Source organism: Natrix helvetica (assembly GCF_964273705.1).
Source record: "Natrix helvetica genome assembly, chromosome: 14".
Classification (NCBI taxonomy): Eukaryota; Metazoa; Chordata; class Lepidosauria; order Squamata; family Natricidae; genus Natrix; species Natrix helvetica.
Window position 1 is genome coordinate 4,068,719 of NC_138564.1, and position 6,463 is coordinate 4,075,181.

Sequence of the window (6,463 nt, forward strand, 5' to 3'; positions counted from 1 at the left end):
TCAGAGACCACCAAGGATTCTGAAAAGTGTTGACACGTCTTCATCCCTCTGCAAAGCTTTGCAGGACAATCTCAGACAAAAGAAAGATTCTGAACCTCTATATCTCCTATAAGCGTTGTTGTGAGGCTTGCTGGCTTCCTAGGAAACTTGTCATTCCCATCTCCTGGGATAGGACCAAAGCCTGCAAGTGCCCTTCTTTTCCACCTAGGCTGAGCCTCCCTCCCTCCTTCCTTCCCTCCCTCGCTCACCCTTCCTTCCTTGCTTCCTTGCTTCCTTACTTCCTTCTTTCCTAGCTCTTCCTTTGTTCATTTGTTCATTTGTTCCTCCCTCCCTCGTCCTTCCTTCCTTCATTTGTTCATTTGTTCCTTCGTTCTTTCCTTTCTTTCTTGCTTTTTCCCCTTCCTTCCTTGCTTTCTCCCTTTCCTTCCTTTCCCCCCTTCCTTCTGTCCTTCCTCTCTCCCTCCCTCTCTCACCCTTCCTCCCTCCCTCCCCCTTCCTTGCTTCCTTCTTAACTAGCTCTTCCTTCCTTCCTTCCTTCCTTCCTTCCTTCCTTCCTTTGTTCCTCCCTCCCTAATTCTTCCTTCCTTCTTTCCTTTGTTTGTTCATTTGTTCATTGTTCCTTCCTTCCTTCCTTGCTTTCCCCCTTCCTTGCTTTCCCCTTCCTTCCTTCCTTCCTTCCTTCCTTCCTTCCTTCCTTCCTTCCTTCCTTCCTTCCTTCCTTTCTTCCATCTGTCCATCCATCCATCCTTCCTCCCTCCCTCCCTCCCTCCCTCCCTCCCTCAGTGCCCCACTCTGCAACCATCGTAGTCATTCTCCCTCTGACCGCTTCTTTCCGCCTCCTTGGATGTGGGTAGCTGCTACCATGGTGAAAAAAAAGAAGTGGTGGGCGTTGTTCTTTGCCTGGATGAAAATATTCCCTGTGCCTTTCTGTTGTGTGGCTTGGCCATTGCCAAGTGGCATCATCGTCAGCTCTTTTGCGTGGGGTCTTTTGAATTAGATGTGCCACATCAGTGGTATTTCCAAGAGAGGCACCCTGTACACTCTTGCTTTAGAGCAGGGTTTCTCAATCATGGCAGCTGGAAGATGGTTTTGGCTTCAATTCCCACAATTCCCCACCCATCTTAAAGAAATACCTGGCTAGGGAATTCTGGGAGTTGAAGTCTACTCAAAGAAGTATTTGGCTTGGGAATTTTGGGAGTTGAAGTCTACTCAAAGAAGTATCTGGCTGGGGAATTCTGGGAGTTGAAGTCTACTCAAAGAAGTATTTGGCTGGGGAATTCTGGGAGTTGAAGTCCACCCATCTTAAAGAAATACCTGGCTGGGGAATTCTGGGAGTTGTAGTCTACTCAAAGAAGTATCTGGCTGGGAATTCTGGGAGTTGAAGTCTACTCAAAGAAGTATCTGGCTGGGGAATTCTGGGAGTTGAAGTCTACTCAAAGAAGTATCTGGCTGGGGAATTCTGGGAGTTGAAGTCTACTCAAAGAAGTATCTGGCTGGGGAATTCTGGGAGTTGAAGTCTACTCAAAGAAGTATCTGGCTGGGGAATTCTGGGAGTTGAAGTCCACCCATCTTAAAATTGCCACGACAGAGAAATGCTGCTTTTAGAGGCTGGCCATCAAACAGCTGAGGGTATGGAAGAAGCCTTTTGCTAATCTAAGGGGCAAATTTCATGTTTTCTTTTTGTAACCAGATCCAATTCTGCAAGTTTCTAGAAACAGTGGATGTGGGGGGGGGGGGGGAGAAAATCCACTTCGTCAGGGTGTTTCATTTTCTTTGTTTTTAATTATCATCTTCAATTTGTCACGCTTGATCTCAGAGCACAGTTGGATGACACGTGACTCTCCTGCTGATCGATATTCCTTTGCCAGGTCTAAAATAGTTTTGTGTGTGCACCTGTGCATATATGTATATAAAAATCGATGGGACCCAAATTGGATTTGATATGCTTCATGATTGGGAGATGAGAGAGTTGGGAAAGAGAGGTTTTGCCTGGAAAATGTTGCTGCCTGGTGATAAAACACTCAGAGTGAACTGCAGGTGGCTGGATTCGCGCCCTGGACTAAAAGAAAAAAAAAAGAAAGAAAGCCAAGAAAACCACAAAGCCCAAAAATAAAAAGAAAATAAAAGCACCACATTTGAACCTACAGGCAAATCTCTCCTGCAGTGATCTGAGTGCTTGAGTCAGATTTAAACACTGTTTAAACACTGACTCCTGGTTTGTTACCCCAATTGTGAGTTGAGTGCCACGGATGCCCGTGGCTGTGAATTCAGAGTTAATAGTGAGATAATTAGAGCAAGAAAGGCTAATTGATTTCCTATCTCTAATTCTGTACCACTTAGTACTTAACGTGGGTAAATTTATCCCCTTTCAAAAAGGAGGGAAAAAAAAAAGCTGCGTAGACTGACAAGGATGTCATTGGGGAAAGGGATCTATCTGCAAGATTAAGGAGGTAGTTAGGAAGACATGACAGATGGGGGAAAGGAAGAGAAAGAAAGGAAGAGAAAGAGAAAGTAAGAAAGAAAAAGAAAGGAAGGAAGGAGAGCTGTGGGAGGGAGGGAGAAAGAAAAAGAGAGAACAAGAAAAAGAGAAAGAAAGAAAGGGCAGTGGGAGGGAGGGAGGAAGAGGGAGAGAGGGAAAGAAAGAGAGAAAGAAAGAAAGAGAAAGGAAGAGGAGGAAGGGATGGAGGAAGGGCAATGAGGGAGGAAGAAAGGAGAGATAGGTTGGAGAAACGAAGGAAGAGAAGTGAGAGGGAGGGAGGAAAGGAGGGAGCGAGGAAGGAAGAAAGGAAGGTTGGTTGATTCCCATGGTTGATGGAGCCATAAGAGATTTTCACTTCGTCACATGGTTATGACCACCTCTTAATTTTCCCGTTCCCCCCTCCCCACCCCTGTGGCCATGTTACCTTGCCTTCTCCCCCATTCGTTTCCAGCTGCATCTCGAGTCTTTCGAGAAGAGATTGGGCTGCCACTTGCCAGAAAGGGTGCAGGGCTGCGATGGCAAAGCTGTGGCGCGTGTGCCAGAAGTGGCAGCCAGAGCCCTCTCTGCTGGCATGCGCCTCGTCGCCCCAGCTCATCTCTCCGTGACGTTTCTTTCGTGAGCTTCTGTTTCCCTGCAAACGACGAAATACAAGCTCACAAAAGGAAAAGATTTTTACCTCTTGCTGCGCTGCCGGTGTTGGGATGCCCGGCCTCCCGCCGAACAGCTGGTCTTCATGCCTCTGCTGCACATGTGCACATGTACAGACATGCAGCGTGAATGCATGCATGTCAGCCCATATGTCCATGCAAGTTGGTGCATGTTCGCCACGCGCGCACACATTCCTTTCAGTTTGGGCACTCGGTGTCTCAAGGGTTTGCCATCCCTGGTGTAGGGTTTCCTGCTTGGAGAGTGGGTTGGACTAGATGACCTCCAAGGTCCCTTCCAACTCTGTTATTCTGTAATTCTATGTAGGGTCTCCTGCTTGAGCAGGGGGCTGGACTAGAAGACCTCCAAGGTCCCTTCCAACTCTGTTATTCTGTAATTCTGTGTAGGGTCTCCTGCTTGGAGAGTGGGTTGGACTAGAAGACCTCCAAGGTCCCTTCCAACTCTGTTATTCTGTAATTCTGTGTAGCGTCTCCTGCTTGAGCAGGGGGCTGGACTAGAGGACCTCCAAGGTCCCTTCCAACTCTGTTATTCTGTAATTCTGTGTAGGGTCTCCTGCTTGGAGAGTGGGTTGGACTAGAAGACCTCCAAGGTCCCTTCCAACTCTGTTATTCTGTAATTCTGTGTAGGGTCTCCTGCTTGGACAGTGGGTTGGACTAGATGACCTACAAGGCCCCTTCCAACTCTGTTCATCTGTTAATCTTCTTGCACCCAGCTATAACTCCCACACGGTGGCATGAAGGTGTGAAGTTGGTTGGGCCTTGAGATAAGTTAGCCACTCTTGGGTGACAAGGGACGCCTCGTGCAAACCAATTTCCAGCAGCCCTTCTCTACTATACACGCTAAGAGACCTTCAACTCCCAGGCCTATTTTCACCCCGGCTGCATCCTACTTATAGTTCTTCCTCCACCTTCTTGAAGAGAAGGTTGAACAAAGGTTGATTGGCTTGCAATTTCTCCCACCTCTTTTTAAAAAATATATATATTCCCAATTCTGTTTTGTGGGAAGGGTATCTCTATTGTCCTTTCAATGGTTGGGCTGTTTCTGGAGCCCAGGATGACATAATGACAACACCTTTATTACCTGCGACGGTGAGTTAGCTTTCACAAACATTTATGCCTCCCTCCAAAAGCAGACCAAGTTACTCAGCACAACCTCAGTTTGGCTGTCACTTAAAAAGTGTGGATTAAACTTTCGTCTCTCGCTAGGAGAGGAATGAGTCAGGATTTCACCCCTCTCCCCGTCCTTCCGAAATATTCTCGGCTTGCCTAGGCTTTTATTTTTAAGTTTTAGAAGTATTATTAATTTTGGTCAACCTTGGCTTTCTCAGTTTAAGGGTCCGGCATCTTGTCTCTCACATAATCCCTTATGGCAAGGTATTATTCCTCCTAATGAAATAATGAGGATGCATTATCTGTTAACACTGGTAATTATTGGGTAAGCTAATTATAATGCTAATTGCCTGCATTTCATATAATTTATAAGTTTGGGAGGAACACTTCCAAAGGCTGGTGGCGAGAAGTCACCCAGGACACTGTAGAGGTTAGAGCCGTTATGGATGTCCAACATAAATAATCTTAATGATACACGCTGAGTATCTGCTCTGTGAAGCTACTCCAGGCTTTGCAAAAATCCCTGTGGATTATTTTTCTGCTGATCTACAACGAGGTGAGCATGGCGGCATTCAGGGAAGGAGAGGCCACGTTTCCGGATGCCAGGAATTGTTGGGAGGAGAACCCCAGAAAAGAACTTAAAAGACACATGCACCTCATAGAAGAGAATATTTGTAGCTCAGGGTTCAACTGTGGGTCCTTGGTTGCTCTCTGAGCTGTGTGATTTTTTTCTTGCAGATGTTTCAAGACTCAACTAGGGAACATCATCAGTACTAGAAGGGAGTGGGGTTTGTGGAGAGGAGGAGGAGGAAGACTGTGGGGTCCTTGGTGGTTTTCTTGTAGAGGTTTCATGACCCAACTAGGGAACGTCATCAGTACTAGAAGGGAGTGGGGTTTGTGGAGAGGAGGAGGAGGTGGGGGAAGACTGTGAGGTCCTTGGTGCTCTCTGAGCTTGATGGTTTTCTTGCAGATGTTCCAAGACCCAACTAGGGAATGTCATCTGTTCAAGAAGGGAGTTGGGTTTGTGGAGAGGAGGAGAAAAGAGTAGTAGTAGTAGTAGAAGGAGGGTGGGATGATTAGGAGAGTGGGGTCCTTGGTGGTCTCTGAGCTTGGTGGTTTTCTTGCAGATGTTCCAAGACCCAACTAGGGAACGTCATCTGTTCAAGAAGGGAGTTGGGTTTGTGGAGAGGAGGAGAAAAGAGTAGTAGTAGTAGTAGAAGAAGAGTGGGATGATTAGGAGAGTGGGGTCCTTGGTGCTCTCTGAGCTTGGTGGTTTTCTTTCAGACATTTCAGTTGTGCTAGTTGGGTCATGAAACATTGGCAAGAAATCACCAAGCTCAGAGACCACCAAGGACCCCACATGAAGGCTCATAACTATCAGAGAGAAAGAAAAGCAGGCCATGCCGACCCTTAAGTCTTCTCAACATACGTTGATCCACCCAGTTCTGCTTCAAAGATTCCATTTTCAAGGTATCTTCGATCCTTTTCCTTCACCTTCCATGGACCCGTTCCAATTTGTCTGAATGTGGCGTGGTTCTCAAAACTGGACCCAGATATCATGGGGGCGTCTCTGGCTCTACAGTTCCACAGGTCCCATTTATGGGCTGGAGGACATCTGGGCCACCTTCTACCTAAAGATATTTGCTCGGCAGCTGTGGAGGAACATGCTCTTGCCACCGCCTCTCTCTTTCACCACCTTAAAATGTCTTTGCGCCATAAATAACATCAGGCTCCCTTTCCAATCAAGGGAGAGGAAGGGCTTAAATCCTTGCTGATGGGTTTATTACTATGTCCATAAAACAATGAGGACCTGTGACCAACCCCTGGCACTTAAAATGGGCCATAAATCTCGCTTCCTCTTCTTGAGAGAAGGGGTCGAAGAAGAAAAAAACACCGGGGACAACCATGCAGATGTTGGTTGATTTCTTGGCAAGGCAACATCTGCTTTAGCCCCAGTCTAAACATTCTGTCCAGGATCCAAGTAACAGACCCAATGCAAATCGAAACTCCGAGTCCAAATTTATTAGACATATCATATTGGCACATCTGGTGAAAACCCGATTCCGAAGGCCCGAGGTTTACCCCACCCAAATTAGAAATCTCCCCCCTCCCCAGTTGACAAGCTCATCACAGGGCCCAACCATTCTGACCGAGGCCTCACAAGATCATGAAGCCGACTCCTCGTCCTGATAAAACCTGTTTCATTGAG